Source organism: Thamnophis sirtalis, unplaced genomic scaffold, assembly GCF_051295495.1.
Source record: "Thamnophis sirtalis isolate CommonGarterSnake01/CBP01778 unplaced genomic scaffold, rThaSir2_p1.2 scaffold_13, whole genome shotgun sequence".
Classification (NCBI taxonomy): domain Eukaryota; kingdom Metazoa; phylum Chordata; class Lepidosauria; order Squamata; family Natricidae; genus Thamnophis; species Thamnophis sirtalis.
In genome coordinates, this window is record NW_028261393.1 from 13,074,125 (window position 1) to 13,101,930 (window position 27,806).

Genomic DNA, 27,806 nt, shown 5'->3' on the forward strand with positions numbered 1-27,806 from the left:
GAAGGGGAGGGCATTTCCCTGAACCGAAGAAGCTTCTTGGATGAGAAGCGAAATATCTTCAAGGAAGTCTAATGGCCTCTTGAAAAAGCACCTTGGGGATAACCATGACTTGGATGACTGAGAATCTCCATGGACATCTCGGATGAAGGACTTTGTGTGTGTGAGAGAGAGGGGGGGAGGGAGAGGGAGGGAGAGAGAGAGAAAGAAAGAGAAATGGAGAGAGGGAGAAATCGAGAGAGAGGGAGAGAGAAAGAGAGAAATGCAGAGAGGGAGAGAGAACAAGAAAGAGGAAGAGAAATGAAGAGAGGTAGATAGAAGGAGAGAGGTGGGAGGGAGAGAGAGAAAGAAAGAAACGGAGAGAAGGACAGGGAGAGGGAGGGAGAGGATGAGAGAGAAAAGAGAAAGAGAAATGGAGCGAGGGAGAGGGAAAGAGAAATGGAGAGACAGAAAAAGGGAGAGAAAGAAATGAAGAGAGGGAGGGAGGGAAAGAAAGAAATGGAGAGAAAGACAGAGAGGGAGGGAGAGGGTGAGTGAGAGGAAAAAGAAAAATGGAAAGAGGGAGAAAGAGGGAGAGAGAAAGAAAGAGAAATGGAGAGAGGGAGAGAGAACAAGAAAGAGCAAGAGAAATGAAGAGAGGGAGAGAGAGGGAGAGAGAGAGAGGGAGGGAGAGAGAGAAAGAAATGGAGAGAGGGAGGGAGAAATGGAAAGGGAGAGGGTGAGAGAGAGAAAGAGAGAAATAGAGAGAGGGAGAAAGAGGGAGAGAGAGAGAAAGGGAGAGAAAGAAATGAAGAGAGGGATGGAGTAAGAAAGAAAGAGAAATGGAGAGGAAAGATGGAGAGGGAAGGAAAGGGTGAGTGAGAGGAAAAAGAGAAAGAGAAATGGAGAGGGAGAGGGAAAGAGAAATGGAAAGGGTGAGAGAGAGAAAGAGAGAAATGGAGAGAGGGAGAAAGAGGGAGAGAGGGAGAAAGGGAGAGAAAGAAATGAAGAGAGGGAGAAAGAAAGAAAGAAAGAAAGAAAGAGAAATGGAGAGAAAGACGGAGAGGGAGGGAGAGGGTGAGTGAGAGGAAAAAGAGAAAGAGAAATGGAGAGAGGGAGAGAGGCAGAGAAAAAAGAGGGAGAGATGGCTTTTCCAGGTGACCATTTGCAATCCATCTTCCTCTCCCTTCCATCTGGATTCCTCCAGTCCGCTGGCCTTCCCACGACCTCCCTCGTTCCTGCACTGCCAGCAGCTAGCATCCTCCCGCATGTCACATTGCTCCAGATAGCGTGGCTGGGGCTGGCGGTCTTGCTTGCTGTTACAGGCATGCTGCCCGTTTGCTCTTTGGCAGCTTCTCTGCCTGGACTGCCTCCCTCTGCCCCCCCCCCCCTGCCCGGTGCATGGAGGTCTCTCTGAGTCCGGCTCCTGCCAAGGCGGAAATGAGGCTTTCTATGCTCTCAGGGCTTGTTTTGTTTTGTCGAAGGAAAGAAAGAAATGCACCCAAAGGCTTGGGAACACACGTACTAGAAGGCACATGCAAGGAAGGTTGTAGAGTTGGTATGAAACAGGCACATTGTACTGGGAGTTCCTGAGCCTCTCTCTCTCTCTCTCTCCCTCCCTCTCTGGGTGTATGCCTGTCGGGATTCAGCAGCTAGGGGGAAAATGCAAAAGCTTCCAGAACTACATCAAAGTCTCCCCTCAGGGAGGGGTTGGGCTTCTGAGAAGCACCAATTCTCCCTTCCTCCCCATTCAAATGGGGTGTCTCCAGTTAGTTAGAACCAGAGGTGGGCTTCACATAATTTTACCATTGGTTCGCCATGCACCGGAAATGTAAGCGTGCACGCCAGAGATGGCTTGCTCCCGGTTTGGCCCGGATCAGGCGAACCAGTAATAGCGGTGGTGGGAGGCTCTGCCCACCCACCTGGATGCTTCTGCACATGCGCAGAAGCATTGTGTGCACATGTGCGCACAAGCAAACTGGTAGTAAAAAACGATGCATACACTTTGCTCATGCGCACAGCTTGCACGCATGTGCACGGCTTCGGAAACATGGCTAAATAGGACAGCATAGCGCCAGGACGGGAGGGAGCCCATGAAGGTCACCACTACTGGTTCCCCTGAACTGGTCCGAACCGGCTGAATACCACCACTGGTTAGAACCCTGAAGATAAGTCCTCCTTGCTAGAAGACTTGGATACGTCACAGAAACTAGGAGAAATACACTTGTAACAACCCAGATTCTCCAATCCAGAACAATTGACATAATCCACCGCAGGCTGCCTCTTGAAGGATCCGCTCCATTTGTTCTAAACGGTACTATATTTATTTCATCTGTTATAACTTGGCCGTCATATTCATTCCAAGAAGAGTGATGGGCCGCTGCCGTTCAGGAGGGAAACAGACTCGCTTCAGCAGTTCAAAATGAGTATGAAATGTTTGTAGGTGTGCAATATAGGGATGCGGTGGCTCAGTGGCTAAGACGCTGAGCTTGTCGATCAGAAAGGTTGGCGGTTTGAATCCCTAGGGCCACGTAATGGAGTGAGCTCCCATTACTTGTCCCAGTTTCTGCCAACCCTAACAGTTGGAAAGCATGTAAAAATGCAAGTAGAAAAATAGGAACCACCTTTGGTGGGAAGGTAACAGCGTTCCATGCTCTTTCGGCGTTTAGACATGCCAGCCACATGACCACAGAGACGTCTTCAGACAGCACTGGCTTTTTGGCTTTGAAACGAAGATGAGCACCGCCCCCTAGAGTCAGGAATGACGAGCACGTGTGTGGGGGCAACCTTTACCTTCAATAAACACAATAGAACATCTTGCTGTCCTTGGGTATAAATCTGCGAATGGGTATATTCGAAATCTGAAGTTCAGAGGAATCTGGCATTTTGGTAGCTTCAGACAACATTCCAACCCATCATTTTTGTGAAAGTAAACAAATAAGCAATTAATAGAAGCAGTCATTTAATATGCTCACATTTACCAGAATGTTAAGGAGTAGTTTTTGTGTCCTGAACTGACGGTTGAAGAATAAGGAAGCCAATTCAGTAAAATTGCTTTGGACAGAAACTGCCCCCCCCCCCCAAAAAAAAGTGATATGATAGAAGGACAGCCCTGGTTAAGAGTCGCTTTTCAGAGCGAGATGGGATTATTAGATACATAAAAATAAGTAAATAATCTGGAGTGGCAAAAATCAGGAGAAGGAGTCTGATAGCACCTGTTCCGGAGAACCAATTTTTATCAGAAGGAGTATGTTTTCTTAACCTTGTTGCAGCAAAACATAACTGATTATCTGAAAGACCAAAAAAAAAAAAGGCTATCTAATCTTTCATTAAACCACAGAGCTGGTAAGGGAGGGTGGGGCAGCGGTGAAAGAAATTAAGACAAATTAAATGCACAAGAGAAACCTAACAATATTTGAATGCACCATTAAGAGCGGGCGGGGGGGAAGAAACCCCCAATAGCCTATTCCTTGGCAGAGAATTCCACACCTCGGTGTTGTAAATGAAGAAAGCTTGTTGCTGAAAATATTGGATGAAAATACACACTTGGTTGGAAAAGATGACGAAGCAGGGGTGAAATCCAGCAGGTTCTGATAGGTTCCGGAGAACCGGTAGCGGAAATTTTGAGTAGTTTGGAGAACCGGCAAATACCATCTCTGACTGGCCCCAGAGTGGGGAGGGAATGAGGATTTTGCAATATCCTTCCCCCAGGAGTGGGGAGGGAATGGAGATTTCACAATATCTTTCCCCTGCCATGCCCACAGAACCGGTAGTAAAAAAAATTAAATTTCACCACTGGGACAAACCAACACATAGATCATTAACCAGAAATATTTTCGTTGGGTATAATGCCGGAGGGCTATGATAAAGGGACTATACTTTTAGTTTTGCATGTATGTGGCAGCAGCAAGGATTTGTACAATATTGGAAAAAATGAGAACACTCTATTGGATGAGGATGTAATTTGGAAAACATTAGACTGTACGGAGATGGACAGATTGACGTTAAAAAAAAAGGACAACGAAGACACAGAATATTACTTAACGTGGAACAGACTTCAAGAGTGATTAGAGATAAGAGGCAGTAGAAATTAGATGATGAAATATTATTGCTATGTATGAATTAAATATAAAGATGGTTTATATTTATAAATCTGCTAATATATTTAACAGAATTACAAACAAGCCTATATAAAGAGAAACCTAACCTAGTTAAAATTGTTCTGTTACACTATTATCATCATTATTGGTATATATGTTAATATTTCATTTTGTTCGTTTTTTGCAAATGATATGCCCTGGCAATACACTGTATTCAAAATGTTTACGAATAAAAGAAGAAGAAGAAGAAGGAAGCTTGTTGCTTGTCTCCCAGCCAGCTACTTTTCAGATTACAGTAACGCCTCTTAATGGCGGGGGGCACTTCGTGTTGCATTTAGAATGTGCCAGCTTCAGTCCCCAGCGTGATTAATTAATTGTTTGTAAAGGTGTTCCCAATTAAATGGCCACGAGATTTATTACACAAAAGCTTCCTTAAAATGCCATCTTAAAGCAGTCTCTCGCTCTCTCTTGTCTGTGAAGGGAAATCTAATGCATGTCACAGTGTGTCTTTTGATTTTCACTGCTGGCACTCTACTATAAAGAGATGACTTTTCTATATATGCAATATATATATAGATATACACATGCTATTTTTGGTTGTGTCTTGTTTGGCCTGGGATTTTTCTTTATGTTGCTGTTTTTAATGTTTTGAAGGCACTTTATCGTCTGCCAACATTTTGTTCCTTGTTTATAGATTGTCTGCCCACTTCTAAAAGGAAATTGGGTGTATTCTATGGCAGTGTTTCTCAACCTTGGCAACTTGAAGATGTCTGGACTTCAACTCCCAGAATTCCCCAGCCAGCGAATGCTGGCTGGGGAATTCTGGGAGTTGAAGTCCAGACATCTTCAAGTTGCCAAGGTTGAGAAACACTGTTCTATGGATATAAAGTGGTCTTCCTCACCTGTCTTATCTATGGAGATTCTCAGTCATCGAGGCCATGGTTGTCTCAAAGGTGCTTTTTCAAGAGGCAATGGCAGAGATGGGTTCCTACCAGTTTGCACCAGTTCGGTAGAACCAGTTCGTCAAATCTACCGAACCGGTTAGAAGAGATTCCACCAGTGGACCCGGAAAGCAGGCCACATCTACAGAAGAGGTTCCAAAAATTTTTGAAACCCACCACTGACACACACACATAGACTGACACAGAGAGAGAGATAGAGAAAGAGAAAGGAATAAAGAAAGAAAGAAAGAAAGAAAGAAAAAGAAAGAAAAAGAAAGAAAAAGAGAGAGAGATGAAAGAAAAAAAGGAAAAAGGGACAGAGAGACAAAAGGAAGGGAAAAGAGAGAGAGAGAGAGAGAGAGAGAGAGAGAGAGAGAGAGCGCACATGGCCAGCAAGCCACACCCACCAGGTCACATGGCCATCAAGCCACTCCCACAAAGGAGGCCACACCCATAGAGTAGGCTCGAAAATTTTTTGAAACCCACCACTAGGCAATGGGATTTTCTGGTTTTTTTCTTTGATGACGTTTCGTTTCTCATCCAAGAAGCTTGTTCAGGTTTAACTAGATGGTGGGGAATGGAAGGATTTATACTCCTTGCAGACAGCTGGTTATTTGCATCCTTTTAGAGACTTGATGAGGCCACTTGGAGGTTTCTCTGTGTCCTCAGGGTCACCTGAGTAGTGCAAATGGGTGTGGAGCCTTTTTGGAACTGATGAAAGGACTGTGTTGTAGACTGGAGATAGATGCTGTTGTATCCCTCCTTCTCTGTTGAGTGAGGCCATCTACCTCAAAACTGAACATCCCTCTCCAAGTGAGATCTCCAAGTGGCCTCAACGACTCTGTAAAGGAATGCAAATGGCCAGCTGCCTGCAAGGAGTATAAATAGTATAAATCCCACCATCCAGTCAGAGCTGAAGAAGCTTCTTGGATGAGAAGCAAAACATCATCAAAGAAAAACCAGCAAGTCCAGTTGCCTCAGTTGACCCAACCTTCTGCGGGCCAAAATTAGACCGACTGCTACTTCTCTTAAGCAAGGCTTGAGTTCATTGTTTAACCATCACATCTTCTGATTATTAATCAGCACACACGGCACATACAATATGGTGGCAGCTGTCAAGCTTGCTGACACCCAGCACAAAGGAAAGGATGATTGCAAATTGCACCTCTGGCAAAAATAAAAAAAAAATAAAAGAGGGGAATGAGTTCAATGGAGGGGGAGGACATTGATTGCAGTTGGAGATGGTTTTTAGGTTCAAGACAAAAATCTAAGAATTGCCTTCAGAAGAGGCAAAGGACATGTCCCTTTTTTTCTTTTGAAGGAAGGAGAAGGCCAGGGATGCTCAGAAAATGTCGGTATTGGTCTTGTTAGCCAGCAAAACGGAAAGGGATAAACAATAGACCATGATGGGACAAACCTTTATGATCTGTGGACTTCAACTCTCAGAATTCCTGAGCCAACCTGTGTCGGGATTCCAAGTAACACCCCCAATGAAATAAAACTCCAAGGTCTGAAATTCCTCAAAGTTCCAATTTATTAGAGATGACATGTTGGCACATCTGGGAAAACCCGAATCTGAAAGCTTCCAGGTTTTCCCCACCCAGTTGAAAGTTCACAACCCTTGCCCCACACCCACAAGTCCATCCCATGGTCCAATCCGAGACTCCCAACGGAACTGAAGACAATCTTCAACAGCTCCCATCCAGGTGCAGGCAAGTGTCCTTGATTCCCAGAAGAAAGAATGTTGTTGTGGCTCAAATTCTGCCGCTCCAAGCAAACCCCCTCCCAAATTCCCAGGCTAACATATGTGGCAGTCAGGAAGCTGCAAAAAGGGGAAAAAAATATGGCTTCCAAAACTGACAACCTGACTCAGGAATTCTGGGAATTGAAGCCCGCAGGTTGTAAAGGGTCCAGGCTCCCCTTTTATCCTAAGCCTTCCATTATCTTTCAGCCAGCAGATGATAAGATTGAGGAATAAGAGGACGCGGCTTTCTTTGTGCACCGGAAGGAGCTGGAGATCACAAGTGGTGTCCGGTGATGGCTGTTTGGCAGTACTTTAGGGGAAGTCTGTTGGAAGAAATGTCCTTCTGGGTTCGGCTCCAAGTGGGGGAAAAGACACTGGAGACATGGAGGCTGCTTGGAAAGATGGTTTTAATGGTGGACAGGACCCCATGGTTTGAGCCCTGAACAGAAAAGGTGATCGCATGCTTCAATGTTGGTAGAGAAGAGAACGGAAAAGGGAGAAAGAGAAGCTGAGTCCCTGGTTTTATGCCCTCTCTGGCCTTTGATCTTGAGTTTGTGTCCTGATTGGTTGTCAGTCTCCCATGGGGCCATGCAGGGGCAACCCTCTAGGCTGTGTTTTGAATCCAGGTTTGGTTGAGTTCTCAGATGCCATGTGGCGAGTTGGGTAAAAGGGCCAATATTATCATGCCTTAATCCCATCACTCTGGAGCTGAAGGGGAGAACTCTTTATTATGTAAAGTGGGCTAGCTCAGGCTTTAATGGCTCACTGACAAAGGGGGACGGGCAGGAAGCTGCAGGCAGCTCTTCTGTCTTTTAAAACATGTTTCTTCCTTTTTCACATCCAGAGAAATATTCTGCCTTTTCAATATTTCCTAGGATATTTCATTTTCCTGGGAGAGGGCTGGGTGATAACTTCCTACAAGTCATTCTGTTGACTTTCAAACATCCAGGGCTTTCATTGAGGCTTGACAGTTGTGTGAAAGACTGATCTGGGCACCAACGTAGCAGTGCCTGACGCGGTGTGTGTAACAGGAGCTGTTTTTGGGGTTTTTTTTTGAGTCAGAGCCAGAGGTGGGTTCCTACCAGTTCGCACCAGTTCAGTAGAACCGGTTCGTCAAATCTACCGAACCAGTTAGAAGAGGTTCCACCAGTGGACCCGGAAAGCAGGCCACACCTACAGAAGAGGTTCCAAAACTTTTTGAAACCCACCACTCTCTCTCTCTCTCTCTCTCACACACACACACACACAGACTCAAACAGAGAGAGAAAGAGAAAGGAAGAAATAAAGAAAAAAGAAAAAAGAAAAAAGAAAGAAAAAGTGAGAGATGAAAGAAAAAAAGGAAAAAGGGACAGAGAGACAAAAGGAAGGAGAGAGAGAGAGAGAGAGAGAGAGAAAGAAAGAAAGAAAGAAAGAAAGAAAGAAGGAAAGAAAGAAAACACATGGCCAGCAAGCCACTCCCACCAGGTCACATGGCCGGCAAGCCACTCCCACAAAGGAGGCCACACCCACAGAGTAGGTTCTAAAAAATTTTGAAACCCACCACTGGTCAGAGCCCTTTCATAGATGTCACAATGTCTGAGAGCCAAACTGTGCTCATGCGGAATGCATGGTATGGTAGGGTTCAATGCGTTTTCCTTTTGAAACAACAGCGAGAGAAGGGAGGGAATAAGGACAAGGTGAATCTCCGTGTATCTCTGGGTTAATATCACAGTCCCAATGATCCGCCTTCCCTCGTCTGAAGGTTTGAGCAGACCCTCGAAGAGGGCTGGTCCTGAGGAGCCACATGTGAATGTGGGACTGTTGTGGAGGGTCAAATCCATAGGGCCGCGATGGCGAACCTCTGGCACGGGTGCCACAGGTGGCCCATGGAGCCCTCTCTGCGGGCATGAGAGCTGTTGCCCCAGCTCAGCTCCACTTCGCATGAGCGCGCGCCTCCTGCTGGCCACATGCACATGTGCAAGAGGCGGGGTGCACGGGGGCACAGTTGCCTAATGGGTGTGGGCTCGCGCTGGTCTGCTGTTGCGCGCATGCGCTTTCGGCACGCAAGGTCAAAAAGGTTAGGCATTCCTGCCACAGGGTCCCTGCCATGGTCTCCACCATCAGAGAGATTAACAGAGTTGGAAGGGGCCTTGTAGATCATCTAGTTCAGTGGTCCCCAAACTTGGCAACTTTAAGACTTGTGGACTTCAACTCCCAGAATTCTCCGGCTGGAGAATTCTGGGAGTTGAAGTCCACAAGTCTTAAAGTTGCCAAGTTTGGGGACCACTGATCTAGTCCAAACCCTTCCCCACCCAAGCAGGAGACTCTACACCCGTGATGATGGCTAACCTTTTGGTCGCCGCGTGCTGAAAGTGCGTGCACGGATCCCCACCCTTGGGATAATCACAGTGCTGCGCGATCCCCACCAGTGGCTTTTGGGTCCCTGGATTCTTTCACCTCCTGTACTCCGTTTGATGTGAGAAATAAAGGCGGTGGGAGCAACCCTGAGCTGTGGGGAGCATTCCAGTCTCCTCTCCCACACGCGGCTTCTGCATGACAACTCCTCCCGGGGAGCAACTAGTTTTGCAGCTCGAGCAAGTTAGGCACCAACGCTTGCAAGCTGCATCTGGACAGGGCTGCCTCTCGGCTTCCCACCGCTTGTCCTCAGAGCACCCCTGGCAGGCGGAGAGCAGCCATGTGGCTGCCTGTCCCACTACCCTCTTCACAGCCAGCCAGGCAGCTCTGGAATCCCAGCCACAGGATCGACTTACCCGACATCATTCTTGGCTCAGCTGCGGTCCCATGCTTTCTTTTTCCCCTTTAAGAAAATTAAAGGAAAAAAAAAAAAGAGAGCAAATGCTTGCAGAGGAAGCTGTAAGCCAAGGTTGGAGACAGCTGTTGAGGGCTTCAGAATTCTGCTAGGCTGATGGGCCACGGAGAAGGCCAGGGGGGTTTGATTTTGCGCGCCCGTCTGTATTTATTTATTTTAATTTGCGTGCCGCCCGTCTCACTCCGCAAAAGCGACTGTGCCGATTCCTAGCTGGGAAATACCCGGTGAGCAGGAGAGTCCTATCCTGATTTGATGGCAGATTTGGCATTCGCCCACCTGCATGGGCTCCAAGCAATCTTTGGCTTTTGTAAGTCAGTTTTGGCAGCTGTTTGCAAGGCCTTCTCCAGCCAGTTCTTTGGATTGGAAGAGTTGGCTTTCAGTTGCTGGAGAAACTCGATTGCCCACTTCTTGGTATCTATGCAGCAGCCACGCATCCCTGCATACTCTCTTGTGCAATAAAGCAGCAGAAGGCAAGGCAGGTACCAATGGAGGGAAACTAATCAATGAGAGAACCGAGCTAGAACTCAGGAGAAAATGCCTAACGGTGAAAATAACCAGGGGAGTGGCTTGCCTTCAGAAGTTGTGGGTGCCCCATCCCGGGAGGCTTTCAAAAAGAAGGCTGACATGGTCGTCTGACATGGTATAGACTCTCATTCCCAAGCAAGGGGTTGGAATAGATCAATGGCCACCAACTGGTGGTCCATGGGCCACAGGTGGGCCACGAGAAAAATTTGGTGGTCTGCAGAAATTTCTTTTGCATTTTTACATTTGTTTATGTTGCACTAAATCAGTGGTCCTCAAACTACGGTCCCTGGGCTGGATACAGCCCGCTGAAGCAATTAACCCTGCTCGCCAACGGGATGGGGTCCTTCAGGCACTTAGCTTGGCTGCCTGTTTAGTAGCTGGAGCCCTTCCCTCCCTCCCGCCTTGGGAGTCCAAGCACTTTAGTGAGCGGTGCACGAAACTTTAGCCGGGCTCCTTGAGAGACAGAGTTTGCAAGGGGGGGGGGGGCGATCTAGGCCCCAGGCTGGCTACAAGACAAACATTCATTCTTGGCTGTATTTGAGATTCTTAGCTGCAATCGACAGCAAAGCTAGGATTGACTCCAGGCGCTTCTCTCTGCTAAGAGGCAGCCAAGCTAAGTGTCTGAAGGACCCCATCCCGCCACTAATTCTTATCAGTGGTCCGTGGGATTTAAAATTATGAATTTAGTGGGTCCCTGAGGTCCGAAAGGTTGGCGACCCCTACAGTAAATGACCTCCTTCCAACTCTGTTATTCCATGTTGCATAGGACAGTTCAAACTCCAAGTTCAGTATCTTTTAGGTGTAATTTGGAAAACAGCATTGAATGTTGAACTTCCCTCTGGAATTTGATCCAGCTGTTTAACCTCTCCAGGAAATAAAATAAAACAGGTGAAAAAGTGGTTGCATAGGCTGAAAGGAGTGGGTTTAGTTTGGTGGGTAATTTTAACTTAATCTTAATCCAATAGGAGACATGCACGATGCCATAAGTTCTGGAAAGTGTGGACAGCATTGGAGTTTGGATGCAGTTTTGGCCATATGTCCACCAGTTCGCAAATGTGAGCGCACGGCACACCACCTCCGCGCATGTGTAGTTCCTTCTGCACATGCGCTTTTGGCGAAGAAAAAAGGCCTAAACGGAATGCCGTAGAGCCAGGCGTGGGTGGGCGGAGCCACCCACGATTTCCGCTACTGGTTCGGGTGATCTGGTCCGAACTGGTAGAATACCACCTCTTTTTTTAAAAAAAATAAAATAAAATTTATTTTTATATAAACAATCCATTTTCCATTAATCGGTGTGTCGTCTGGGTATAAATATTTTGTGCCAATGTTAAAATATACAGTCTTATTCATTCTTTAATCTCATCTTGGCTTAATTTCCAATACCTTAAGTATCCAAGAGACTAGAATACCATCTCTGATGTCCACCCAATTTCCTCAATGGGGGGGAAAAAAGTCAAAATACATGAAACGAGGAGCATAAAGCGTTAAGACAGGAGTTGAAGAGCTGGCCTGTTCATTCCATGCTGCACCTTCTCTCCAAAGGGCCTCCTAGACAGCACCCCAATTCCTGTTCTTCTTCTGATGGTTGAGAGCGGAAAAAATCTTGATTTCCCAGAAGATACTGCTCCTAACCCTTTCATCTTCCTACGGAGGGAGCGAAATAAGGATATTATCCACACAGGCTTACGAGTGAGGCAGCCTCTGGCCTTTGTACCTTCCAAAGAGAAGTAAGGTGATGATGGAGGTGTTGGAGGGGGAAATGTCCTAATCTAGGACATTTGCTTGAAGCTAGATTATAGCTGTAGGTCAGAGGTCTTCAAACTTGGCAACTTTAAGACTTGTGGACTTCAATTCCCAGAATTCAGCAATGCTGGCTGGAGAATTCTGGGAATTGAAGTCCACAAGTCTTAAAGTTGCCAAGTTTGGGGACCCCTGCTGTAGGTGATGAATTTGGGGCGATCCTGCTACTCTTTCCTGAGCATCCCCTGCAACCTGTCACATTTATAGGCTGGGCAACATTCCCTGCAGGCTTTCGCGTTTTAAATAGCACTGTGTTTTTAAAATCCCTTTTATAGTCCAAAGATACATTTTTAAATACCTATCCAAGGGTACAGTGTAATTTCCTGGGGATATTTTAGGAGCCAAGTAATTCTTTTTTTTTTCTTTTTAGGGGTTTAAAATAAAGATTAGGTAACTTGGAAGTCCGAAGCCTGCAAATTACACTTAGCTTCGTTTCCTGTGCCCTTTAATGGACCGTCCTTGGACTTTTCAATCAGGTCATCGGGAAGAGAGTGAGAACAGGGGAGAATAAGCAGCAAAAAATCTTTCTGTTTTGGGTCACACAACCTTGAATTCTGTTCCTTTGTAGCTTCTGACAGATAACTCCTATGGAAATATGGCGTTCAGTAAGAAGAAGGAAATGTTCTCCCACAGAGAGGTTAGAGAAACACGACTGCCCAACAGATTAACAGAGTTGGAAGGGACCTTGTAGGTCATCTAGTCCAACTCCCCGCTCAAGCAGGAGGTCCTACACCATTTCTGACAAATGGCAATCCAATCTCTTCCTGAAAGTCTCAAGTGATGAAGCTCCCACAACTTTCAAAGGCAACTACTGTTCCATGGGTTGATTGTTCTCACTATCAGAAAGTTCCTCTTTGTTTCTAGGTTGAATCTCTTCTTGGTCAGTTTCCATCCATTATTCGTTGTCTGGCCATTGGATGCCTTCGAAAATAGCCTGACTCCCTCCTCTCTGTGGCAGCACCTCAAATATTGGAAGACTGCTATCCTGTCTCCCCTGGTCCTTCTCTTTACTAGACTAGCCATGCCCAGTTCCTGCAACCGTTCTTCATATGTTTTAGTCTCCAGTCCCCTAATCATCCTGGTTGCTCTTCCCTGCACTTCAGACAAATGGTTATCCAATCTCTTCTTAAAAACTTCCAGTGTTGGAGCATTCACAACTTCTGGAGGCAAATTGTTCCACTGATTAATTGTTCTAACTGTCAGGAAATTTCTCCTTAGTTCTAAATTGCTTCTCTCCTTGATTAGTTTCCACCCATTGCTTCTTGTCCTGCCCTCAGGTGCTTTGGAGAATAGGTTGGTTCCCTCTTCTTTGTGGCAACATCTGAGATATTGGAACATGGCTATCATGTCATCCCCTGGTCCTTCTTTTCATTAAACTAGACATGCCCAGTTCCTGCAACCGTTCTTCATATGTTTTAGTCTCCAGTCCCCTAATCATCTTGTTGCTCTTCTCTGCACACTTTCTAGAGTCTCCGCATCTTTTCTACATCGTGGTGACCAAAACTGGATTCAGTATTCCAAGTGTGGCCTTCCCAAGGCATTATAAGACCTAGAGGGTAACGGCAGGTATGCTGCCCCCATACCCACCATTCTGACTCTCCCTCCTGCAATCTCTGTTGATAGTGAGGTGTCACTTTGGAGATTGGTCCTGCAGTGGGGAAGAAGGCAGCCCCCAAATGTACTGTAAGCCCTGCGAGCTCCTTCCTGAGTGAGTTAATGGCCCCTAACCAAGCACTTGTGGAAGAATTGAGATTCAGATGCTGTTTGCAGGAGGAGGGCAGTGTCTGCCAGCCTGAATAATTGATGGCACCATTACGATCGTCAAATGTCCTTCTCTTCACGCCGGTTCTTCTGTCTGCAGAAGCTCCATCTCATCCTTGCCAAGGGCTCCCAGACAGGAGGGGGATTGAGGCCTAGCGATGGGCCAAGATGCATTTGTCAACTTGGAGAGGTGGCAGTGAAGATTCCTGTCTGCTTCTTGGGGAGGGGGGGGGATTCCTATGTTGCTCGATCCTGAATTAATGTCAGGTTTCCAAATAGCATCCAAAATTAAATCAGAGTCCAAGGCAAAGTATTGCTCAAAGTTCCAATTTCTTAAGAAAGCCATGTTGGCACATCTGGGAAAACCCGAATCTGAAAGCTTCCTGGTTTTCCCCACCCAGTTGAAAGTTCACGATCTTGCCCCCGTACCCACAAGTCCATCACATGGTCCAATCTCCCACTGCCATGCTGGCAGTTCCACCCATCCACTTCCCGTCAGGTGCAGAGGTGCAAAGACAAAGGATGACCTTGGCTTTCTAGAAAGAATTTTGTTATGGCTACATAGCATCTAACTCTGTACAATCCCCCTTCCCATTTTCCCACAATAGAAAAGGCACAGTAGAATAGTAGAAAGTGTGGCAGGCCAAAGATCCAAAAGGAATATGGCTATAGGCCTGACAACAAGAAGGTTTGGGGGGCCCACAGCAGCCCAGTTTCTGCACCTGAAAAAATGAGGATTCTGTGGACATAGCCTGGTTAATACAGACAGCAGGATGGGTTGACCCCTTTGTGGTTGCCTTTCAAATGCATTCTGGTCGCTGGGAGAGACCTCCCGAGATCAACCTTATCGCCATCATTTGGAGAGGAACATATGAATTCGCCATCCTGCATAAAATCGGCTTTTGCCTACCGTCCGTAGACCAAGGTTTAAATCCCACAACTGCCTTTGAATCAGAGAAATGGGGAGTGGGGGGTGGGTGGGGGAAGAAAGGGAATTATAAAGACATTTATGATTCCCCTGCTGAATGCTAAGCTTGTTTAGTGAGGAACAAATCCCTGTGAGTTCAGGAGGATTTACTCCTTGGTGAAGTTAGCATAGGATTGCTGCTTCAGGCTTCTAATTAAATCAATGATGTTATCTTTCTCTCTATGAGGAGAACCATCTCAGCTACTAGTCTCTACAAGTACAGTATTCCTTTAAATTGCTCAATGGCCCAATTTAGGATAAGATGCTTTCTTACTACCTTTAAAACCCATACACTGTCCAAAATAGGCAAATGGAAGAATACGATACAATAGCAGAGTTGGAAGGGACCTTGCAGGTGTTCTAGTCCAACCCTCTGCTTAGGCAGGAACCCCTACACCACTTCAGACAAATGGTTATCCAACATCTTCTTAAAAACTTCCAGTGTTGGAGCATTCACAACTTCTGGAGGCAAGCTGTTCTACTGATTCATTTTTCTAATTGTCAGGAAATTTCTCCTTAGTTCTGGGTTATGTCTCTCCTTGATTAGTTTCCACCCATTGCTTCTTGTTCTGCCCTCAGGTGCTTTGGAGAATAGCTTGACTCCCTCTTCTTTGTGGCAGCCCCTGAGATATTGGAACACAGCTATCATGTCTCCCTTGGTCCTTCTTTTCATTTAACTAGACATACCCAGCTCCTGCAACTGTTCATTATATGTTTTAGCCTTCAGTCCCCTAATAATCTTTGCTGGTCTTCTCTGCACTCTTTCTAGAGTCCCAACATCTTTTTTACATTGTAGTGACCAAAACTGGATGCCATATTCCAAGTGTGGCCTTACCAAGGCATGATAAAGTGGTATTAACACTTCACCTGATCTTGATTCTATCCCTCTGTTTATACAGCCCAGAACTGTGTTGGCTTTTTTGGCAGCTGCTGCACACGGCTGGCTCAGAAACCCAGCAGCGTGGAGTTTCCCAAGATTAATTCTCTAAAAGAAATATGGCTGAAAATAGAATATAAGATAGAATCAAGATTGTACATGGCATGCAGAGATACATCACCTTGACTTATGATCACAACTGAGATTGAACTACTGTTATTAAGCAAGCTGGTCACACCCTGACTTTATGACTTTTTATGCCAAACTCGTTAAGCAAAACACTCTGGTCATTAAACAAATCACATGATCATTAATTGAATCCAGATTCCCCATTGAATTTGCTTGTTGGAGGCCAGCTGGGAAGGTCCTAAATGGGGATCATATGACCCCTGAATGCTGCCACAATCATAAATACATGCCAAGTGCCCATATAACCATGCAATGGTCGTTAGTGCGAAGACTGGATGTAAGTCATTGCTTTTCAGCACTGTTGTAACTTTGGTTATTAAATGAATCATTAAATGGCCATGAGTTGAGGATTACCTGTGCCTGCTTCCTGAGTGCCTGACCATGAAAAAAATAATAATAGCACATAGCTATTAAAATGTGTTTCTAAGCTGTTCTGGTTTTGTCTCATTTTGGACAAAGAAAAATAGGTGGCAACATTATTCTATATTTCACATGTTTAAATTAAAATAAGTGTTGTGTTGCATTGACCTGCACACCTGCTTGGAAAAAACAATTCAGGAATAAACGAACATAGCATACAAAAGATTGAAAAAGTCTTCAGGCATGCATAGATCAAACTGTATGTGTCTTGGTGGACACATAAGCCTTAATGCTACTTTATAATGCCTTGGTAAGGCCACACTTGGAATACTTCATCCAGTTTTGGTCACTACGATGTAAAAAAGATATGGAAAGAATGCATGTAAGATCAACAAAGATGATTAGGGGACTGAAGACTAAAACATATGAAGAATAGTTGCAGGAACTGGGCATGTCTAGTTTAATGAAAAGAAGGACCAGGGGAGACATGAGTTCCAATATCTCAGGGGTTGCCACAAAGAAGAGGGAGCCAACCTATTCTCCAAAGCACTTGCAGGCAGGACAAAAAGCAATGGGTGGAAACTAATCAAGGAGAGAAGCAACTTGGAACTAAGGAGAAATTTCCTAACAGTGAGAGCAATTAATCAGTGGAACAGCTTGCCTCCAGAAGTTGTGAATGTTCCAACGCTGGAGGTTTTTAAGAAGATGTTGGATAACCATTTGTCTGAAGTTGTGTAGGGTTTCCTGCATAAGCAGGGGGTTGGACTAGAAGACCTCCAAGGTCCCTTCCAACTCTATTCTATTGTACATTCTATTCTACTGGCAATGCAGTGCTCCATTTGTCACTTAATGTTGGTGGCACTATCATTATATTAACCTACACGAATGCTAGCATTTTAGATGACGATGCTGATATACACCTGATAGGAGGAGCAGAGCACAGCCGTACGTGCTGGATTCTTAGTACTAGCTCCACTCCCCTTCCTACGTTCACCCGGGACTTCAATGTGCTGCCTGTGATGGGTTAACAGGAATAAAGCCCCTGCAGAAATTTTGATTTGAGGGAGCTGCAGGCCAAAAGTACATTTGTAACCTCAAGTGGCTACTACCTTGAAGACACTCCAGCTCTGTCTAGCAGCCGTCTGCAGCTAAAACCCTTTGATCCACTCACTCTGCTCTGGGGAGCAGACGGCAGTAATGGTGCTAATGCCCCATGGCGACAGGGGTTTAGCTGCTAGACGGATGGAGGCAAGGACCTCTTTCCTCCCCTGCTGGAAAGCAGCTCAGCATGGGGAGGGCGAGGGCGGGGGGGGGGGGCGGAAGAGAGGGTTTTGTGACAAAGAATGGATTCCTTCGGGCCTTAACTCTTGAGGTGCCCAAATGCTGGGTGTGGAAAGCACCTCTGGAAGGTTGCATTGAGAAAGACATGGGAGCCTGTTCATGATTTCCAGGCCTATTAGAGTAAAGAAGCTGGGGGAAAAAAATGGTTGTGGTGTGTCCATGTGTGTGTGTGTGTGTGTCATTCTTTGTATATCAAAAAAGAAATAATCAGTTCTGGGCCACCAAGCGATGTTGCTGCAGCATGGAAACCGCCTGGATTGTCAAAGGAAGGGTGTCCTTGAGATCACAATTTGTGCGTGTATGTGTGTGTGTGTGTGAGAGAGAGAAAGTGAAAAACCCGTAGCACTTTTCCCAGCGAATGATTTCTATTAAAAAGCGCCATGCTTTCTGAACTGCGGCTCACTTCAACAGAAGTGTGTGTGTGTGTGCGTGTGTGTGAATGTGTGTGTGTTTACGATGGTACACATGAATTTTAGTGCAAAGGGGAGAGGCCCGCAGACCCCCAAAATGTAAAAGTGTAAAAAAAGAGCCCCCTTTGTCCACAAATGCTGATGTTACGATCCACAAACATTTGTTGATTGCTTCTTTGTGGTTTTGAGACGTGTGCAAAACCGGCTCGTCACACGGCTCAAATTGGGCTTCAGCTCATGAAGAAAAATGAAGGAAAGTTTTCCACGACTCTTTTCTCCATCCCAAGTGGAAGAAAAATTACAGTATCCTGCGTGTCACTCGGTCCCCCACCCTGTAGGAATTTTGGCCGCTGGAGTCCACGTACATCTGAAACTATAGCAATAGCAGTTAGACTTATATACCGCTTCATAGGGCTTTCAGCCCTCTCTAAGCGGTTTACAGAGTCAGCATATCGCCCCCAACAATCTGGGTCCTCATTTCACCCACCTCGGAAGGATGGAAGGCTGAGTCAACCTTCAGCCGGTGAGATTAGAACTGCTGAACTGCAGATAGCAGTCAGCTGAAGTGGCTGCAGGAGAGCACTCTAACCACTGCGCCACCTCGGCTCTAACTCAACGCGGGTCGTCGGATTAAGGAAGGCTGGTTTGAAGCACGGGGACCGAGGGTCTCTCTGCTTTTTCTCTCTCACCGTCCTATAATTTTAAAGCCCCTTTTCTCTTTTTCTTCTTATACAAGTTATGAGCAGGGGTGGGCTTCAAAAATGTTAGCAAGGGGTTCTCTGCCTGGTTGCTGGGTGGGCGTGGCCAAGATGGGCATGGCCTAGTTGGTCTCCTGCACCACGGCGGCAGGGGAGGTGTTTTTACCTTCCCCAGGCTCTGGAGGCTTTCCTCAGAGCCTCTGGGAGGACGAAAATGGCCTCCCCAGGCTCCGAAGGCCCACTGGAAGTCAGAAACGGGCCCGTTGCCAGATTCCGGAACTTCCAGTAAACCCGTTTCTCCCTCGCCTGAGCCTCCGCGTGCCTCCTGCACTTAACCTGCATCCAAAACGGATTGCGTGGGGACTTCTGGTAGGGGCGGGGTGGGTTGGGCCAGCCAGGAGTGAGATTTGGGGGTTCTCCGAACTGCACAGAATCTTAGTTAGAGGTTCTCCCGAACCCCTGTGAACCCCCAGCAGGGGGATCATATGTCAGTCAATATGCTGAACTGCCCTTGGCTGATCTTGAGAGAGAGAAAAAAGTAAACTTTGAGGCAAACCACTCGAAGGACACTCGAAGGACCCCAAGAAACCACTAAGACCTCACTCCCCCCCCTCCCCAGGACCTTCTCAGCGATCTGCCAGTTTGTGTTGGAAAACAATCTAGTATTAAAATTCCATCAAACAATGTTGATAGGTGGTAATGCAGCAAATGCATCCATTTTAACTTTTAATACAGTAAATATTGATAAATATAACCCATACCAACAAAAGTTGTTTTTTGGGTTCATTTTCTCCATGGGAAGAATTTGTGCCTACGGCATGTTAAGTGGCCTTGGGGGAAATGCACCTGTTTCAGGAACTGGGCATGGCTAGTCCAGTGAAGAGAAGGACTGAGGAGATATGATATCAGTGTTCCAATATTTAAGGGGCTGCCACAGAGAAGAGGGGTTCAAACCTAGTACCCAAAGGCCAGACAAAGAATAATGGATGGAAACTGATCAAGGAGAGATTCAACCTAGAAATTAGGAGAAATTTTTTGGCTGTGAGAACAATCAACCCATGGAACAGAAGTTGCCTTCAGAAGTTGCGGGAGCTTCATCACTGGAGGCTTTCAAGAAGAGACTGGACTGCCTTTTGTCAAAAAATGGTTTAGAGTCTCCTGCATGGTTCACAGATGCATTTTTTCTCTCATTGGAACTCAATCAGAAAGGATTTATTTTAAAAAATTTATTAGTTGTCCATCTGGGCAATGAATCTAGTCTAATTCAAACTTTGGCACATGAAGGGAATCATGAAAAAAATATGGGCGGATAGGAAGGAACTAATGGGGGCTGTGTCACTACAGTTGTTTAGCAAACTCTGGTTAAAACAAACAAGGGCTTAAGGTAGTCTGTGAGCTAAGACCATGTGATGTTTCAGTCCTATCAGAGGAAAGCGATACTTGGAAAACTTCCTCAACCGTGGTAGCTTGAAGATGTATGGACTTCAACTCCCAGAATTCCCCAGCTGGAACACTGCTCTATGTTGTTTTTGGAATGTCCTAGATGTATCCCCAAGTAAGATCTTTAAGTAAATGCTTTAAGTCACCCATCACTTCCTTGAAATGGGCTCTGTCCCATCCATTTTGTGGGGAAGAGCCTTGACATGCAAAGACTGCTCATCTTCCGAATCAGCAGAAGCAGTCCATTTCTGGTTTAACGTATTAAGTGCACCAACTTCTTTAACTACAGGTTGCAGCTTAACCTGCTGTGAGACCCAGCTATGTGTATTTCTTAAAATCCCACCTTTATCACTTTTATAAATAAGGTGATGAACATACCTAATACTTCTTCATGTTCCACAACAAGCTTTTGAAGTGGGTTGGGTTGAGAGAGAGTGATTGGCTCAAAGTCATCCAGTTAGCCTTCATTCCTAAGATGGGACTAGAACTCACAGTCTCCTGGTAATTGGCCCAAAGTCACCCAACTGGCTTTCATGCCTAAAGCGTAACTAGAACTCCCAGTCTCCTAGTGATTGGGTCAAAGTCACCCAGCTGGCTTTCATGCCTAAAGTGGGACTAGATCTCACAGTCTCCTGGTGATTGGCCCAAAGTCACCCAACTGGCTTTCATGCCTAAGGCGTAACTAGAACTCCCAGTCTCCTACTGATTGGGTCAAAGTCACCCAGCTGGCTTTCATGCCTGAGGCAGAATTTAAAGCTCACAATCTCAAACTCACAATGTCCTGGTCAGTTTGCCAAAGTCACCCACCCAGTTTTCATGCCGAACACAGAACTAGAATTCATAGTTTCCCCCCAATTTCTAGCCTGGCGCCTTAAAACCACTAAAACCAAACTGGCTGATCCAATAAAGCGAACCATAGCTCCGTAGGGTATGTCCACCCGGGTCATCTACCCACAACTTCCTGGGTTGCTAAGGACAAAGATAAGCCCTTTTTCTGCCTGAGACCTAGCCGGAGTTCAAAGTGGTGATTGCTTTCCCTGAGCTAGGCAGCTTCCTGTCTTCTGAGTGACAGCTCTGGCAGCTCACCCTGAAGGGGAGGAGGAGGCCAGGCGGGTGCAGCACGCGGGATGAAATGAGCACAGGGTGTCCTGGCCCGGACTGCGCTGCTATTTGGAACATTCCACAGTGGAGCTGGGAGGAAGCCATCTCCTTGGCAGACCATCGCTGACCCCGGCTGGGAGAGGCTTTTCAGCCCCGGGGTGTGTGTGTGTGTGCGCACACATATGCATACTTGTGTTTAGAGGGGGGGGGGCTGTGCTGCTTCGCTATGCCTAATTGTGTGCATAATGAGCCTCATTCAAGCCAGCCAATCCTCCCTCTGGCAACAGGCGGTGGAAGGTTTCCTTTGGCTTGAAGAAGTTGGGACAAAATGGTTGGAGAAGCAGCGTCCCCATTAGGTCAGACGGCCAGCAGCAAAGGCTGATGTCCCACCTGGTCAACTGGGGTCATCATTGGCCGGCCTCTGCCTTTTTCCGAGCAAGGGTAGCTTATCCGGAATATGGATCGTGATCAAAATACTTGATCTTTCAGGCTTATTGTTAACGTGGTTTATTTTATTAATTTTTTTAAAGGAAAAATAAAAATCAGACTTCACGAGAAAGCCAACAAGGCAGCGTGTTTTTAACCGTGTGGCTGGATTAGATTGGAAGTACTGTATTCCTAAATGCAGGAAACAGATGTACCCCTCCTTCTGATGGGACAGAACTACTACGTTGCATTTTGTACTACAGGGCAATTCATCTTTGGGATGGATGAGCTTTCTCTAACAGGATTACCCTAATCCAGTGTGACTTGCAGATGTTGGCTGGATAAATCCAATCAGACTCCCTAGCAATCCCCTATCTGAAAATATTGGAGGGAGGCAGGGAAATATCTAGATAAACAATTTGTCCCCTTTAATTTACTACGCGAGGAAGGGGAGTGACCTACTTTTTTACTCTTGTTATGGAATGGCTCAGTGGCTAAGACGCTGAGCTTGTCAATCAGAAGGTCGGCGGTTCGAATCCCTAGCGCCGCTTAACGCAATGAGCTCCCATTACTTAGCTCAGCTTCTGCCAACCTAGCAGTTCAAAAGCACGTAAGAAATGCAAGTAGAAAAATAGGGGACCACCTTTGGTGGGAAGGTAACAGCGTTCTGTGCACCTTCGGCATTTAGTCATGCCCGCCACATGACCATGGAGACGTCTTCAGACAGCGCTGGCTCTTTGGTTTTGAAACGGAGATGAGCACCGCCCCCTAGAGTCAGTAACGAGTAACACATACGTGCAAAAGGAAACTTTACCTATTTTATGTGAATGAGTGGTGGGAAACGTTCTGGAAGGCACCAGGTTAGTGCATTGACAGTGAGAGAGAAAAAATGATAATAGGCTAATTTGTTTTTTTTTTTAAAGTCAGAACCAAAGATAGAAACATCAATTTAAAATGAATCACTAGAACACACTAAAATTAGTGAAATATTAAGCCCCAGCTAGATGGCAGCAATGTAGCTGATCTTGGTTTATTTCCAAAAGCTAAGCAGAGTCTAATATGGCTGGTACATGAATGGTAGACTACCAGGAGTCCCACAGCTGTAGAAAAGACATGTTGGAAAAAAGGTGATAGTGAATTACCACTGTATCGTTAGCTTCAAAATAGATGGATATGTCTAGGAATTGAGTTCAAAACGAGGTTTGTCATAACAAGTCGCAGAACCAAATTCATTTGGATTGATCTTGGCCAAGATAAATTGAATCAGACTTGATCAATTATGGGATGAGAAGCAATTGAGTCTCATGGACTCGATGGGACAGTCACAAATATCCTGCAAGAAGACAAAAGTAAAATCCTTCCTTATTGTGGTCAAGAACAGGGTTATTTTTAAATATTCTTTTGCAGAGACAATTTCATCCCTGAAATAACTACCTATAATAATTTTTTTCCAATAGTTTCATTAAAAACTATATAAGTAAAACAGCTACAAAATAGAGAAATGCATTAAAAAATATAAAAGGGCATCGGTACGTCGGTACACCCACGTTACACCTATCCTCCGCGAGCTGCACTGGCTGCCCATTGGTCTCCGGATGCGCTTCAAGGTGCGAGTCGTTACTTTTAAAGCCCTACATGGTATCGGACCTGGGTACTTGAGAGACCGCCTTCTGCCAATCACCTCCCTTTGACCAATTAGATCCCACAGATTAGGCCTCCTCCGGATTCCATCAAATAGCCAGTGTTGACTGTCGACCCCCCGGGGGAGGGCCTTCTCTGTGGCTGCTCCGGCCCTCTGGAACGATCTCCCCGTGGAGATTCGGACCCTCACCACCCTTCAGGCTTTCCGCAAAGCCATTAAAACCTGGCTGTTCCGGCAGGCCTGGGGCTGATGAGTTCCCAACCCCACTCAAATGGTTGTGGCTGTTGATGTGTTTTTAATTCGTTTTGTATTTGTTTTTGTCTTCTTGTCTTTTGTACTCCCCCTTTCCCTATTTGGTTTGTTAGCCGCCCTGAGTCCCCTCGGGGAATAGGGCGGCATACAAGTTTAATCAAATCAAATCAAATCAAAAATAATTTAAAAAGAAAGTAGATATCACAGTTTTGAAGTGACACAATAGAACCTATGTGAAAAGAAAAGAAAAAAATTCCACGTGAAAAGTGGAAATCTATAATCTTATAAATTAGAATAGTGTGGCAAATTCATAATAAAACCATTAGTTTTTTATCAGCCTGTTGAAAACTTTGAAGCTGAAAATCATATTTGCCTTACTATCTCTTTTCTCCAAGTTGCAAAAGTTTTCTCTTTTTTCAAATTTATTTGTGCACTTATTAAAATAATTCCATTCCAGCTGTCGAGCAATGGCTTTTCAGGCAGCGAGCAATATTTCAAGAGAAGAAAATACGGCTAAACAATTCCAAACTACAAAAAAATAAAACTCCCAAATAGAATTTGAAACAAAGAACATGGGCAGATTGAAAAAAAAGGAGCTTTGCTCTACAGCTACGCAAACACCTCTGAGTCCAGTATTTGGCACCTCCAGTGGAAAAAAAAACACATAGTCTTGGAAAAACTGTCTTTGCTGAAAATTTCAAAGAACGGTCGAGGCTACTGCTGATGATGAGAATACAGTAGGCAAAAGTGGATCGCCATCCCCACTCTGAAATTCAGAGGAGATGCTTTCCAAATAGGTTGGCTTTTAAAAAAATCTTGGTTAGCTCTTCAGCAAAAACACTTTGACGAATGAAGGCAAATATGCTTGTCCCAGGATAATGTTGCAAGATCCAATCTGGGTCGGTCATTGGAACTACAGGTTTACTCTTCTGAGCTACAGACGGGAGGAAGCTAAGCACCAGATTGCAAGAACACAAGCAAGAGGTTAGGGGAGGAGAGCCAAATTCATGGGTAGCCTCACATTGCAATGAACAAAGACATCCATTCAATTTCGCAGCTACTAAGATTGTTGGCCGATCAGGGACAAAGATAGCCAGAGAAATGGGCCCCTTGTCAATCAACAGGAGTGCTGATTTACCACCAGCTTATCAGGTGCTTAAGAGCTGAGGACTTTGCAGCCCAAGGAAACAACAGCCAATCACTGGCCAGCAACACACCAATCAACCAATAGGAAGGCACCACATAACTACGACTCATAGAATAGCCCAGAATGCATATTCCAGTATAGATAAGTTCCCTGAAGATGGGCTCCAACCCGAGTCTGAAAACTTGGAAGAGTAAACCTCTGGTCCCTGTCACCGACCCTGATTGGATCTTGCAAAAATGCCTTGATTTTATGAAGGTTTTGAAACAAGGAGCAAACAAACCAGGATTTCTGTGGCTAAGTCGGAATAATAGACTGTGAGAATACTGGATTCTGCAATTCATTTCTGAAACCATCCTTCAATTTAGGGCATTCGATGGCCAAGCAGTATTGACAATTGTCATCTAGTACAGGAAGTCCCATGAGTCAGTTACCAAGTGTCTGAATTTTGATCACATGACTATGGGGATACCGCAATGGTTGTTAAGTGTGAAAAATGGTCATATGTGACTTTTTTCAGTGCTATTGTAACTTTGAATGGTCAGTAACAGAGGTGGTATTCAACTAGTTCTCTCCAGTTTGGGTGAACCGGTAGCGGTGGCTGCAGGAGGCTCCGCCCACCCACCCCGCCATAATTCATGGGCACTGCGAATGCACAGAAGGCGGTACGCATGCGCAGACGGGGCACATGCAAGAAAATCGTACATGTGAGCATGCTCACATTTGTGAACCGGTAGGGAAGGTAAGGGAATCCCATCGCTGGTCAGTAAGTGAACTGTTGTAAACCAAGGACCACCTGTAGTTGTCTGGATTTTGGCAGGCCAGTCCAATAGCTCTATTCCACATGCCTTGATATTCCCTATATCTTCAGAAGAATATTGTGTGAAATTTGAGAGCTCCATTTTTATTACGACAGGATGATTTTAGGTCCTGGTTTCTCTCTACAGATGGAAAGGAGGCAGTTTAAGTAACCCCTGGGCCTTGAAACACCCTTCCACATTCCATCGGATGGCAGCCAAAACGTCATTAAAGAAATAGGCACATTTTAGATTCTTATCAAATTGAAGCTAAATTTAATTTCGGTTCTTCCCTTCGGTTTAACTAAAAGCACTCAGCTGCCTCTTCCTCTGGTGGGAACAGATGAAAATCTTAATGTTTAAGCCTTTTCCCCATTCAGTAATAATGCGTTTTCCTTTTCAAGTGATTGTAAGTGTAAGAAATAATCATTCTCAGGCTGCGATCACAAAAAAAAGTTAACCTGATAATTGAATTTTCCTGCTTCTTGGATTTGAAGAATATGTTGAAATAATGAGATGGCCCAATTTTGTTATTGTTGTTAGTTGCAAAGTCATGTCCGACCAATCGTGACCCCCTTGGACAATGTTCTTCCAGGCCTTCCTGTCCTCTACCATCCTCTGGGGTCCATTTAAGCTCATGCCGACTGCTTCGGTGACTCCATCCAGCCACCTCATTCTCTGTCATCCCCTTCTTCTTTTGCCCTCAATCATTCCCAGCATGAGGCTCTTCTCCAGTGAGTCCTTCCTTTGATCCCTCAAAACGACTTGGAAAAAGCTTTCTTAAAGTGACTTACAAAATGGAAAGCTTGGAAAATTGCAAAATGACCTGAAGAAGTCAAAATCCAGGGTTTTGGAGAGGTGCCAGTTAAAGTTCAGCAATAGTTTTGGTATGCCTAAGCATCCACGCAAGGGTTACACAGTGGCTAAGACACTGAGCTTGTCGATCAGAAAGGTCAGCAGTCTGGCGGTTCGAATCCCTAGTGCCATGTAACGAAGTGAGCTCCTGTTACTTGTCCCAGCTTCTGCCAACCTAGCAGTTCAAAAGCATGTAAAAATACAAGTAAAAAAAAAAAAAAGCCAGGAACCACCTTTGGTGGGAAGATAACAGTGCAGGGGAGATGGATTTGTGATTGTCCAAGATTTCACCCCAGCAGAATAACTTGTGCGATCATGCCAACTTTAGAAGAAGAAAAATTAACTCTGTCTTTTTCTAAAGATGGAGGGGCCTTTTGAATTCGGTTCAAAACAGTTAAAGCAGGAACACTTTTATTAAATCAACATACTTGATTTCAAAAATGGTATTTCTTAAAACATGGAAGGCAAATACCATAACATAGGTAAATGCATCCCTTCTCCCCAAATCAAGTTCCAAAGAACTAACAGTGGCTAAGATGCTGAGCTTGTTGATCAGAAAGGTCGGCAGTTTGACGGTTCGAATCCCTAGTGCCGTGTAACAGAATGAGCTCCCATTACTTGTCCCAGCTTCTACCAACGTAGCAGCTCGAAAGCATGTAAAAATGCAAATAGAAAAATAGGAACCACCTTTAGTGGGAAGGTAAGAGTGTTCTGTGCGCCTTTGGCGTTTAGTCATGCCAGCCGCATAACCACAGAGACGTCTTCTGACAGCGCTGGCTCTTCAGCTTTGAAACGGAGATGAGCACTGCCCCCTAGAGTCAGGAACGACTAGCATCTACATACGAGGGGAACCTTTACCTTTTCCTTTAAGCATCCACGCATATTATTCATGGCAACCCTTTCTACTGTGGGAGTAGAGTTAATAGGTTAAAATAGTTGCAGGTATGGGTTTGCTATTAATACTATGAAGTGTGACATACCAGGGGACTTGAGAAATGCTTTTTATAAAAACATAGCTGATTTTTAATCATACAGAGTCGTATGCAGTAGACGCAGGAAACACTAAACCAACAATTGAAGAACAGAATAGGACGAACGGCTTAATCCAACCTTCTCTAACCTGTTACCTTAAGTTTAGGTAGGTGTGACTTACATTTTAGTCGATAGTGGCTGGGAATGCTGGGAGTTGTAATCCCTATACCCTGGGCTCATTGGTCAATAATGACTGGAGGAGGATTTTGATTAGCGAACCTGACCCATTTTTCTGTTGATTTGATACAAACCGAGAAACAGACCATCGCCTGCTTTGAAGTCATGGATTTCCCTGGGCAAAAGCTCACCCACCTCTGCCCCATAGAATCAGCCAACCTCCAAGGCAACTTTGTAGGTCCAAGGCCAACTCTGAAAGAGGGAAGGGCAACAAAAGACGGTGAAAAAAATGGGATATTGAGAAATCCTTTCAGATCTATTTTGTGTGTGTGTGTGTGTGTGTGTGTGTGTGTGTGTTTGTGTGTGTGCTTTTTCTGGGAGGCCCCACATTGTTAGAGATCGAAGATGCATTCTTCAACCCTTCAACCCTTACTTTGAGCCCTGGTTTGTTTTCTCCACTGCTGCAGTTTGCCTCTAACGGAAAGTTTTGTGCAATAGTTCA

General features: G+C 45.3%; 1 protein-coding gene across 1 annotated transcript in view; it reads left to right on the forward strand.

Annotated features, from left to right (window-relative positions):
- FOXO6 (forkhead box O6) overlaps positions 1-27,806 on the forward strand; it is a 152,507-nt gene that overhangs the window by 42,056 nt on the left and 82,645 nt on the right. The window lies entirely within an intron of this gene.